Genomic DNA, 13,271 nt, shown 5'->3' on the forward strand with positions numbered 1-13,271 from the left:
TTTTTTTTTTTTTTCTTCGATAAAAAAGAAGAATCTTATTATACAGATCTTTGCACGAATATATACAACGTGTTTCAAATACTTCCCGTCAAATTGTATCGGTATATTTTAAGATCAAAAATAAAAAGAAAAATATTATTTTACACAAACGTAGACTTAGATATATCTTATTAAATGATTTACAATCAAAATTATATTGTTAATAAGTAACGACGATCTATTTCTGCTTACTATTTATCATTTTCATTTCAAAACGTTCACCATTTACACGATTGCATTTAAATCGTTATTGAAAGGTTTTTTTCTTTGATACTGCATGAATTTTCTTATCCTCTCCCATACATAATTATCATGAATATTTAAAATACTTTCTCCTGTAAAAGTTCCTTTATCGACCACATAAATCTTTCATAGTATAACGAAAAATAATTATTTTTTTAGATTACAATTCAAACTATAATCGCTGTTTTTCTTTCTTTCTTTCTTTCTTTTTTTTTTTTTTTTAGTTTTTACTACTCAGTACTTCTACTACTCATTTTACTTTCATTATACGAAGTATACAGTATCGTAATAATAAGAACGTTATAATTTCATTTAATTTCATTGTTTTCCTAACTGTTTTGAAATACTTCAACATTTCTAAGTCTACATTCATATAACTCTTTTTTTTTTTTGTACTTTTAATCGCTTGAAACATACTGTGACACAGTTTGACGAGGGAAAAAAAAGAAGAAAGAAAAACTTGTAACCTGAAACACCCTGTATACGTGCATACGTACATATGTGAAAACGTTTAACATGTACATAGGTAATAATCAGAAATGAGAGAGAAAGAGAGATAAATAGATAGATAGATAGATAGATAGATAGATAGATAGATAGATAGATACAGAGATAAAGAAAGATACACACACACACACACATATATATATATATATATATATCGTCGGTCAGGAGAAATGAGACGAGTGTTCCGTTTTTGCAAAAATATTATCAACTAGCCGTGTTGTGTCGGGGTCGAGTGAAAATTACAGTTACGCCGTTAAAGTCGTCGTCGGAAAGGCAACAATCCGTAATATTCTGTAGCTGCGTCGTTAAATCCAACGGGTCGGCGTTATTCACCTTTATGGATACTTAAGCGTAGTTTTCATGCCTACCGAGTACCATACAAAACCGCCACTGTCGCCAGCTCATTGGCTAAAATTGTTTTTTATTTTTTTTTCTTTCTCTCTTTCTTTCTCACAGTCTACACACACATACTCTCTCTCTCTCTCTCTCTCTCTTTCTTTTTCAGTATCTACTTTCTACGGGCTCGTTACTGAAATTAATTAGGTGATTCTATCCTTCTTTTTCTTTTTTTTTTCTTCCTTTTTTTCTTTTTCTTTTTTTGCTGGCTTTGTCTTGGTTTCATCGTTAATAAGATATTATCGAATATCAGGTTGATCTTATAATTAATGTCGCTATTTTTAACATCGTATAATCGAGTAAACAACACTGACTTTTCTTTTTTTTTTCTTTTTATTATTGAATATTAAATACGTATTTACATGGATATATAAATTGCATACGAAGTAATGAAGATTTTTCTGGTATTACTTTGTGTGGCAAACACGATACGATATGATGATAGAATGCGATGTATTTTATATTATTGTAATATTGTGTTATTTATTTACAATATGAATCATTGAAAATTGTGAAATTTATACGTCGGCCAATTCGTGCAATAAGGACGATGATAATAATTATAATACTAAACGTAATTTTCGTTAAAAGCGCGTTTAGATTAGAAATTATGAGGGAATCGATGAAACAGTGTTGTACGTACTTAACGAGGTATAGTCAAAATCGAGTAAGAAGAAAAAAAAAGAAACAAAAATAAATAACTAAACAAGAAATAAAAAAAAGTAATCCTTCTTCCGCGGTCTTTATTTTTTGTTTTTATTTTATTTTTTCTTTTAATTTTTTATAAAATCCCTGACAACAATTAACGATAGTTATCACGATTCCAACAAAATCGGATTATTTTGCATCAGTTATTATTATCGTTATTATTATTATTATTATTATTATTATTTTCTTTTTGTCTCCTTTTTTTTATTTGTGATTTTTAATAAACGAATTTTGTCGGAAGGATTAGTACGATCCGTTTCTTTCTTTCCTTTTTTTTTTTTTTTTTAAATGTAATCTACGTTACGGATTAATCCCATGAAAAATACAGGAACGCGATCAGGTATACCAACAGAACGAGATACGATAGCTTCTCATACGCAAAGAGAGAGAGAGAGAGAGAAAGAAAGAGATAGACTTATACGTGATTAATCTAGTGATGTGTTGGTAGCTTGTGATTTAATCGATCCTCGTCTCCCGTTTGTTGTCAAGCGGCTTGGCGGCCAATAAATTTCCTAAATGGCCGTCGTGCAAACGAGTGAGCGAGCAAGCGAGCATGTGCACCGTATTGGACCGCATTGCACTGCAACACCAAACAGCACAATACATTCACAAAACAGCACAGCACTATACAATACTATACAATACAATACAATACAATACAATACAATACAATATAATACAATACAATACAATAAAACAGTACACCACTATCACCATTACCATCATCATCACTAGGTACCATCTCTTCGTATAAATTTATACGACGAGAGTATACTCTGTTACTTATAAGACGAGACGAGGAGAGTCTTCAACATTTTTGCGATCGTCGCGATTGCACACGCTTGTTAAAGTGCAATCCTTAATTACTGGAAATGGTTACACGACGCGAGTTTATCAATAAGTCAACTGCTCGAACCGGAGGCGTACATTTACTCTTTCTCTCTTTTGCTTTTTCTTTCGTTCTCCTTTTTTTCTGTTCTCTATTATAATTATAATTATAGTTATAATAGTAATAATAACTTTTATTATTGTTATTGTTATTGTTATTGTTATTATTATTATTATTATTATTATTATTATTATTAAATATCGTTACAAATACTTTTCTTCGTTTTGTAGTAAATTTTATAAATCAGAAGAAGAAGGAAAGGTTCTAATGAGAAAAAAAGACGAATTATTTATTATATATATATATATATTTTATTAACGATATAATATTATTAATAATTCACTACAATGACCTATATTCGTTTATTTTTTCTTCTCTTTCTTTCTTTCTTTCTTTTTTTTTTTGTAATCGTAAAGCGAATTTTTTCGAAGGTCGTGCGATACAATAAAAACAACGAAAGACATATAATGAAAACGAATAAATTAAGTCTATTTAGTTTCTTCCTTTTTTATACGTACGTGCATTCTTTCTTTTTTTTTCTTCTTTTTTTTATTAACAATATAATGTAATTAATAGTTCAGTATACTTTTTTCTTTACGTTCTTTGACGACGCTTGAAAAGAATCGTCGTTTCTCTGTACCTTAAATAAAACATGGAGGAGTTTAGAAAGTTTTCGTTTGAATGGGCAGTCATAGTTAGGGGGAAAAAAGGAGAGAGAAAAAAAGAAAAAAGACAGAAAGAAAGAAAGAAAGAAAGAAAAGAAGAGCGTCGAGTGACACTCATCGTGCGCACGTCGTTGGTAGCTCGACAAATACCTCCAAGTACCCTTTCGAGGTGCCCTTAGTGTCCACGAAAAAGAATGCAAGTGAAGAGGAACTCGTCTTTTGTTATCTCGCGTCTCTTTCACGGTAATCAGACTCAAATTCGTGCATCTGTACAAATATACATATCCATATACATATACATATATAAATACATACATATATATATATACATACATACATATATTAAAGCATTTACATTAAATAACAGCATTACGACAGAAAGAAAGAAAGAAAGAAAGAGAAAGAGAGAGAGAGAGAGAGAGAGAGAGAGATTATATATGATAAGAGAACAAAATAAGTGACTAAACGTAATTATAATTGATTGATAAGATTGGAGGAGAAATTTCGAATTTAGATTCTAACATAATTTTGAAATAATGATATATATGTATATGTTTAATTCAAATAATATTAGAATCAATAAAGTATTAACGCGAAGATAAAATAGTATTAAAATAAATATTAAATATAATATTGTTAACGTAAATAAATAAAAATTAGGTAATAATAACAAGAAATAACGTTCGATTGAATTAAAGGCTTAACTTGTTTTAATACATAAATAGTATTAGTATCAAATAATCATTTAACGAAAGAAAGATATGATATAATGTATGAAATAAAAAAGAAGAAGAAAAAAAAGAGAAGGAAATAAACGTGTCTCGCAAATGTGCAATCATGTTCTTACTAATCGCGTGGTATTTCAATTCGTACAATAACGTCATTTCAAAATGGCCGGAGGATATATAACTCTTTAAAAGTATATTATTACCTAATAAAACTGACGCCATATTAGATGGCAATAGTTTGAAAAAGTAAAAGAGAGAGAGAGAGAGAGAAAGAAAAATACTAAAAGGAATATGCAAAATGAAACTAAGTAATATTAAAAATAGTAATAAAACGTAAGATAAATTGCACCGGTTAATTTATTTTAATTATCAATGTATTCGGACCTACGAAACTAATACTCTTAGGGTTGTTCATATTTATATAACGTTTGTATCGTACAAACATACATAAATATACATACGAATACAATATATATATATATGTACGTAAGTTTACAGTGACGAGCATGGCGGTCGACGGAGTTCTCGTTTCTCGAATACGTTCCACTTAACAAAAAAGCATGAATGAACTACGCGTTCACCACGGACCAGTCACAACGGTGATCGTTCGAGCGTAAGAAACACTACTCCTTTTTCCTTCGAAAGACGCGGGAAAATCGTTTCTACGTGAGCGCGTCACGGCCGCATTACCGGTACGAAGAAAGTCATATAAGAATGATGGATGGAATTAAAGAAAATCATTCCATTGGTACAAACATATTTTAACGAGAAATTTTCAAACGTAAACTTTCAATGTTATTTACGGTCTCATTGCAATTTCATTTATGCATATTCGTACGAAAAATATGTAATATACGAAAAATATTAAAAAAAGAAAGAAAGAAAAGAATATTACATTTGTTCGTTCTATCAAAATATTTGTTCATTTGAAAATAATTATACGTGAAGTATAGATAGAATTTATATATATATATATATATATATATTTGTATAAAAAAAAAAAAGCACGTATTTATAAAAATGAGGATATTTATAACAAATACTATTAATTTCGTACGTATATCATTAGTTTTGTATCTTTTGTATTTCTTTAATTTTTTTTATTTCTCTCCCTTTTTATTTTTATTTTTATTTTTTATTTTTTTAAATCCAACGATACATCACGATCTTATATCTCGCATTAAAGCTGAAATTACAATCCTGTACGAACTTTACGAGCAAAGTGATTTTTCTTTTTCTTTTTCTTTTTTTTTTTACGTCGCATTCGTTGAACGATCTTACATAAATGTATATAAGATGTAATAGAGATTAAAAAAAGAGAGGAGAAAAAGAAGTCAATAAAATATTTGAGGTCAGCGAATCGAAGAAGGATATGGTGTCGGTACTTTCTTTCTCTCTCTCTCTCTCTCTCTCTTCTTTTTTTTATTCATTAGAACTAAGATTGGCTCGAGGTATAGAAGAGATAGCTTGCGTATCTTCCACTTTTCACTTTGTCACTTGCGGACACGTTGAAAAGTTTGCGAAGAGACGAACAGACAGATAGAGAAAAAGAAAAAGAAAAAGAAAAAAAAAGAAAGAGAAAGAGAGAATAAGAGAGAGTGGGAGGAAAGAAGGAGAGGAGGATAGGTAGAGAGAGATAGCATTGATTCCAGGACGAACGTGGTTAACTGTAAAAATATCGAGGACGAGCTAATCTCTCGTGAAACTTGGCGCGTGTCCGATTGGTCGTTATGGCGAACTGTGGTGTGTTGTGTCTCTTGGTTTGTTAGAGGATGTTGCAGGTGTATCAGAATGCCTTAGGCACCTTTTAGAGAAGAGAAGAGAAGGAAAGAGAAGAGAAGAGAAGAGAAGAGAAGAGAATGAATCTTTCATGAGCCACTTCTCTCTTTCTCTTTTTCTCTTTTTTCTTTCTTTCTTTCTTTCCTTGTCTCTCCCTCCTCCCTCCCTCCCTCCCTCTCTCTCTCTCTCTATCTATCTATCTATCTATCTCTCTTTCTCTTTCTTTTTTTTTCTTTCTTGCACACCTTCGCTTTAGCCACGAAATCTAAGAGGACTCAAACGTTTCCGTGCAAGTATGCATGTACTTACTTACTTCTTTCTTCTTTTATTATTTATTTCTTTATTTATTTCTTTCTTTCTCTTTTATTTCTCTCTCTCTCTCTCTCTCTTTCTCTCTCTTTCTCTTTCTCTCTGTTTCTGTCTGTTTTTTTTTTTTTTCTTTCTTTATTATATACAAGACAGTGTCTTTGCGTGTTAGTAATGCGCGTGTACGCTACCGTTTCGAAACATTCGAGCGTGCTTGAGAAGCAGCCCTTCTCAAACGAGAGTTTAACGAACCGACCTTTTCAGAGAGAGAGAGAGATAGAAAGAGAGAGAGAGAGAGAGAGAGAGAGAGAGAGAGAGAGAGAGAGAAATCCATGGAATACGTTTGATCCTTTTACAGTCTCTCCAAGCTGTGAGAGAGCGTACATTGGAGACTCGTCGCTTCGTTTCTTACGTAATTGTCTATCCATCGAACAAAAACGAACGATTGTTTCCTACTTTTAATATCTTTTTTAATATACTTTTTTTTTAATCAATATATATATATATATATATATATATATATATATATATATATTGATGTCTGCCCTTTTAATACATCTTTTAAAAATATTTTTGTTTAATACGTATTTTTCTTTAATTGTTTCTTTCTTCTTCTTCTTTTTTTTTGTAATATATGGCTACGTTTTTTTCTTTTTAATTATGCTTTTTTAACATGATTTTTTTTTTTTTTTAAATATATCGTGATAGTAACGATTTAGGTTTTACTATTTTGAAATATTCTTGATTTCTTTGATATCGTATTTTTTTTTCATAGATCAAACATAGAAAGTTGACTTGTTTATCGTTCGATTTAATTAGTCTCTTTTTTTTATTTTCCGTTTATTGATATCACAACTGGTATCAGAACTTTCGATCCGTTTCGAGCGGATATATAATATATGTATATGTATATATACATATATATATATATATGCAGGAAATATTGTTAATTGGGTTGGTTTCTAATCTTTAATTTATGTGGCATACGTGATAATTTCTATATTTATGATGTTTCTAAACGTGCCGTTAATTATATGACAGCGGATTAAATCGTACAATATTTCTCTTTATTGAAACATTTAATAATTTCGCGTTTATATATAATAAAAGAAACATTTCTCCATTATTTAAGAATATATTTTACAAGCTCGCTTCCGATTAGATCTAGCGTAATAAATCTTATATGTAATTACGAATTTTTATAGATACCATACCTAAAAATATTTATTTTTTTCATACTTCGTATATGATTTACGTACACTTTCAATATTACGAAAGAAAATATTATTTAATATTATAAAAATAAACAAAAAAAAAAAAACAGAATTATATTTATCGATCAACTTTACAGAATCATTAAACGATATATATTTTTACTTTTTTATTTATTTTTTCTTCTATATTATTAAAATATAAATAACAATAACAATAATAATAATAATATAAAATAAATCGTAAAGTTAATTTTCTTTTTCCAAATTCTTTTTTTTTTTTATCTTAGCCCATCGTCGTAATTATCATTGGAACAAATAATTATTACGAAATGATTCGTACAAAAAAGTTTTATTTAATCATTATTAATAATTATAGAGAAATACAGCTTCTGTGTCTGTGTCTGTGTCTGTGTCTGTGTGAAAGAGAGAGAGAGAGAGAGAGAGAGAGAGAGAGAGAGAGAGAGAGAGAGAGAGAGAGAGAGAGAGAGAGAGAGATACGCCATGTTTGAAGGAAGATATTTTCCCGCGATATTATCGCCATCTGTATATCGTTTCTTCTTAAGTTCGAACTCGTTCGACCATTCGAAAGAATTTACTTGGGCGAGCATCCGAATTTCTTAGAAAACATTTCTCGTCTTTCATGAGCATCTACGAGTCGCACTTTTGCGCTATTCAAGGTATTTCGAAGAATCGCTTAAGAACTCGGCTATTTTCGCTCGTCCAAGAGAGAACCAACCAGCCATACTGTTCTTTTCCGCGTTTCTTCGACTTTTTCCAGTTTACGCCTCGCATAAGCGCTTCCTGCATCTAAAATTTCATTATTTTCTCCATCCCCATTTCTTCCCCCTTCTTACATTTATTTCTATTCTTTATTTCTTCCTCGCGTCACTCTTGCGTTCCATTTTATTTATATATCTTTACTTACAGATTGTTTTTGTAATTTCTTCTTTTTTTATTTTATACGATATTAATCATTTAAATTTAATAATATATATATATATATAAAATGTATTATTATAGGATATATCATTATAATGTATCATTCAATAATATTTTTTATTAGTATATATATATATATATATATTTTAATATTATTTATATTATTTAATTCATTTTAATTAATAATTAGTTTAATATAACAAGTTCAAATCCAATAAAAAAGATTTTAACCATTAATCAAGATCTATCACAAATTTCAGAATCATTGATCTTAATTGTAAGTAAAATTAACAGTTTAATAACAAAAAGTTTTGCTCCCTTGACGTACAATTATTTGTCTAAATAAAATGTTATTATATATATATATATATATATATATATATTTAAATAAAATAAACGGAAATGTTCGACGTAGACCTAATTTATATCAAATCTCTTTCTCTATTCTTTTTTCTCTTTCTCTCTCTTTCTCTCTTTCTTTCTAACCTTATTCTCAACGCATTTCAATTTCTATTCGTCATGCGATTTATGAGCAGTTAAATCATCGTGCTCGATTTGATTTGATTTATCAATCGTGTACTATGGCAATAATTGCACGTGTCCTACTATATCGGACATAAACTCACACAAATATTTATATATATATATATATATATATATATATATATATATATACACGTATGTACATATGTATGTATCTACACTGTAGAAGAAGAAAATTTATATCGAATAGTTCACGAGCTGCATGAAATTCTTTCTATCTCTTTCTTTCTTTCTTTTTTTCTTTCTCGTTTACTTTCACCTCGATTGTTTCTAGCGATTCTCTCACATTATATCTTTCGAATCGCTCGTTATAACGCCCGCACGGCAACATTTTCCCTCAGTAATGATTGTATCGCTACTACCGTGTAAAACACGACGAGAAAACTATAGATCGTTCGATCGTTAACTCACATACACAACATTCCTTTTAAATAATTTTGCGAAAAGTTATTATTTTCTCTTCTCTCCCACCCCTTTGTTTTTTCTCTCTTTCTTTTTTCTTCTTATTTTCCTTTTTGCATTATCGCAATAATCATTCGTGCATTTAATAGCCCATAAATTCCATTTAACTTTGCGTTATCTACATTAAAAGAGAAGATATCTAGGTAGTTATATCGATATTATTCGAGACTAGATCTAACAATTTGATTACAATCAGCTACGAATTTGGAGGTCAAACGAAACGAGGTCAGATAAGGTAGTTTTCAGTAATCAAACGATATGCAAATTATCAAAAAAGAAAAGAAAAGAGTAAGAAACGAGAATAAAGAAGAAGAAGAAAGAAAGAAAGAAAGAAAGAAAGAAAGAGAAAAACAGGTTTGAGTTTACGAAGCAATTAAATGGTTCCACTTTTAGCGGTAGTGATGGTGATGTTTGTTTGCTATCACATTTAGCGGTTTCCATTTTGAATTGTTAAGAAAGTGACGAGTTCGAATTCCTTTTGGAAAAGAAAAACTAACCCAAATATAATAGGTCGATTACTTTAACCGTTCGATTCAATTTTTTTTTCTCGTATTACGTTAGACGATATTGGAATAGATAAATGGACGTTGATAGATAGACATTGGATTCATGCAAAAGCTACTTTCTTTCGTTCGTTGCCGCCATATTGGAAATATAAATAACGAAGACTTATCGCGATAAGTTGATCGATCCGATCTATCGGATCTATTGATACATAGATAGATAGATAGATAGATAGATTGATTGATTGATAATCTTTCGAGATCTCAGGTCAGAAATCCTTCGTGACATCATCGTCGTATTTGTAGGAACGGCCTCAACGACCTCGTGGCACTCTTGGCAAACGGCGAACAAGGCCGACTACTTTGCCACATGTAACTTTTACTTATTCCTCAGGAGCGTGCACCTACGTTTCACTCGCAACGGATCGCGACCGAAAGGAGCATTAATCACCGAGGCTTCGACTTAAAGGTAGCCAGGTCTCTCTTTCTCTCTCTCTCTTTCTCTTTCTCTCTCTCTCTCTCTCTCTTTCTCTTTTGTGTATCGACAAGTCCACAAATTTTTTTAATCTCTTTTCAAAGGGACACGACGTTTCTACGACGAGTTAAATCCTTATAAAATTAGAAATACACAATTTTTGTCAATACTTTTATCGACTTGATCCTATCAAGTTTTCAATTATTTCTTTATTTTTTCTTTTTTCTTTTCTTTTTTTTTTTTTTAATTATTAATTTTTTATTTCGAAGAAAAATGTTTTTCTTCGAATTAATTACATCGTAAGATACGTTCGGCATATTCTTCTTGGATATTGTATAATGTATACTTACGAGAAAGTGTATGGAAAATTCATTAGAATATGTTTGTTTGATGAAATTTAAACGTTATTGATTTAAAAAAAAAAAAATATGTTACAAGGTATTGTCCATATAATTTTAATACTTTGTACCAATTTATTCTTTTTTATTTTATTTTATTTTATTTTATTTTTTATTTTTTTTTTTAATCTTTCATTCGATTGGGAGATTTCATCTTTGTGATTATCACAATTCTTTTTTTTTTTTTTCTTTTTTTTTGTTCCATCCGGTTAGGACGCCATGATGATTTAACTCGTGATTATCACGAGGAAGTTAGAGAAAAAAGAATATAGAAAATACGAATGATAGAATAATTGATTTTAGTAATTTTAGATTTTTACTTATAGTATCCCATGATGACTATAGTGACCCATGAAAAAGCTATGAAATAATGAATTTCTTGGTGATTAAGCTTAAATTGGTTAACGGTTGGATGGTTAAGTCACCATAATGATTTAATTCACGATTATTACGAAGAAAAAAAAAAAGAAAAATATAGAAAATAGAAATGATAGAAAAATTCATTTTGATATTAAAATGTTAGATATATTTATAGTATTCTATGATGACTCGAAAAAGTTACAAATGAATAAAATTTACGAGGCCTTGGTGATTAGTTTAGTTAACCGTCGTCGAATGGCGGATGTTTCTATAACGTTTGTGATAAACGAATGCAGAAGTTTAACTTGACCTATATCAAAGAAAGAGTTTGATTTCTTAAGCGTTAATTTTAAAAATATCATAAATAATATATCTATAATATATTATTATATATATATATATTTATTGTTTCCAACGAAAAATATATAATCAGCGTGAAAGATTTGAAGATTCCTTTTGGAATTATTTGTTTTCGCCTGTTTATAGGTTCGACTTTATGCTTCAAATATTTCTCTTAGAAGCTTGTGTAAATACCATTGTGTCGTTTTTGGAACTGAATTGCTCGCATATTTCGATGTTGAAGAAGAACACTTGGTCTGCGTGGTATGTGTTTATTTGTAACATTTAAGTAACAACAACATCGACGGAAATTATCCGGTCAAAATGATCCGACATTTGCCGGTTGAGAATTTAATAAGCATCCCACGCAAGATTCTAAATCCCGTGAAAGGATTTCGAATTCCGACCATTCCTTAGACGTACATAGCTCATTTTTTTTTCGTATACATACTTGTAATAAATAATCTGATAGTAAATAATAAATACGTCTCGTCTAAAATTCATATCTATATTTTTTATATATATATATATATAAACTTATAATATATTTAATAGAAAATATTTAGTACACACACACATATAACACTTGTATTCAAATATATATTTAAACTTACAATATATTAAAAAAAATATATATATATATTAATAAAAATACACATCCATGTCGATTCATCGCGTTAAGTTTTCATAGTTCTTTTTATAGATTATAATCTATATTTGCTGCACGATATATTAATATATTAATATCGCGTCAGAAAAAAAAATCAGATTATTTCTTTTTTTTTTTTTTTTCTTAAATCTACTTTACGTAGATACGTAAGTACGTACTTGTACGTAGTTTTAAACCGGTAGGTATCCAATAGGGCCCATCCATGGTCTACATATACACGTTCAATGTTTTTTCTTTTTCTCTATTCTTTTTTTTTTTTTTTTCAAACTAGCGAACGGATTCGCGGCAGAAAACGGCGCGAGATTAATGCCCATGACTTGCCATTTGTAAAAGTTCCAAGCCGAAGGCAGCATTTGTCGTTCTCTCTTTCTCTCTCTTTCTCTTTTTCTCTTGTATTTAGAAACCGGTTAGACCAGATACCGAATATATAAAAGGAAAGACGTTTTAAAGTACTTTCCCGTTAACCAACGTGAAGCGGTGCGTCACATTTACCACTTCTTCTTTTTCTTTATCTTTTTATCTTTTTATCTTTTTTCTTTCCCTTATCCTTTTTAGTATTTATTTATTTTTTGTTCTCCCTCTTTCTCGCTCCACCTACTTCTTCTTTTTCTTCTTCTTCTTCTTTTTCTTTACTTCTTTTTTTTCTCCTTTTCTTTTTTTCCCCTTTTTTTTCTCTTCTCCCTCTACTCGAATAAGTCGTAATCCAATCACCGTTCACGACCCTTTTGCGACCTGAGCGCTCTCTTACGTCTTGAACTTTCTAATATATCCCACGTGACTTATGTCCCATCCGGGACGCGCCATTTTCAAACGTTCGCCAAGGGAATAACGCTTCAAACGTGTTTGGCTAATCGAGAACTAATCGATCTTAATATAACGTTTGGTCCTTTGGATAATCTCTCTCTCTCTCTCTCTCTCTCTCTCTCTCTCTCTCTCTCTCTCTCTCTCTCTCTCTTTTTTCTTTTTCTGTCTCTGTCTCTGTCTTTACGGTTGTGTCGTTTCAATCGAACGAGAAAACGAAAGTGGTTCGACTCTTGAGAAGTCGTTTCGAATAATTTTTTTTTTCTTTTTGCGCACACTCTCTCTCTCTCTCTCTCTCTCAAGTTAT

General features: G+C 30.1%; 1 protein-coding gene across 3 annotated transcripts in view; it reads left to right on the forward strand.

The window, feature by feature from the left end:
* The window catches only part of LOC122633164 (MICAL-like protein 1), a 59,501-nt gene that overhangs the window by 12,566 nt on the left and 33,664 nt on the right, over positions 1-13,271 (forward strand). Inside the window, exon 2 of one of the 3 annotated variants that reach the window (XM_043820755.1) lies at positions 10,228-10,390. The exons of 1 other annotated variant lie outside the window; for it this stretch is intronic. The gene's annotated coding sequence lies outside the window, so the exon portion shown is untranslated. Of the gene's footprint in view, positions 1-10,227; positions 10,391-11,640; positions 11,758-13,271 lie in introns of all 3 variants that reach the window. One more of the 3 variants, XM_043820756.1, reaches the window with a different exon arrangement.

Source organism: Vespula pensylvanica, chromosome 11 (assembly GCF_014466175.1).
Source record: "Vespula pensylvanica isolate Volc-1 chromosome 11, ASM1446617v1, whole genome shotgun sequence".
Taxonomy (NCBI): Eukaryota; Metazoa; Arthropoda; class Insecta; order Hymenoptera; family Vespidae; genus Vespula; species Vespula pensylvanica.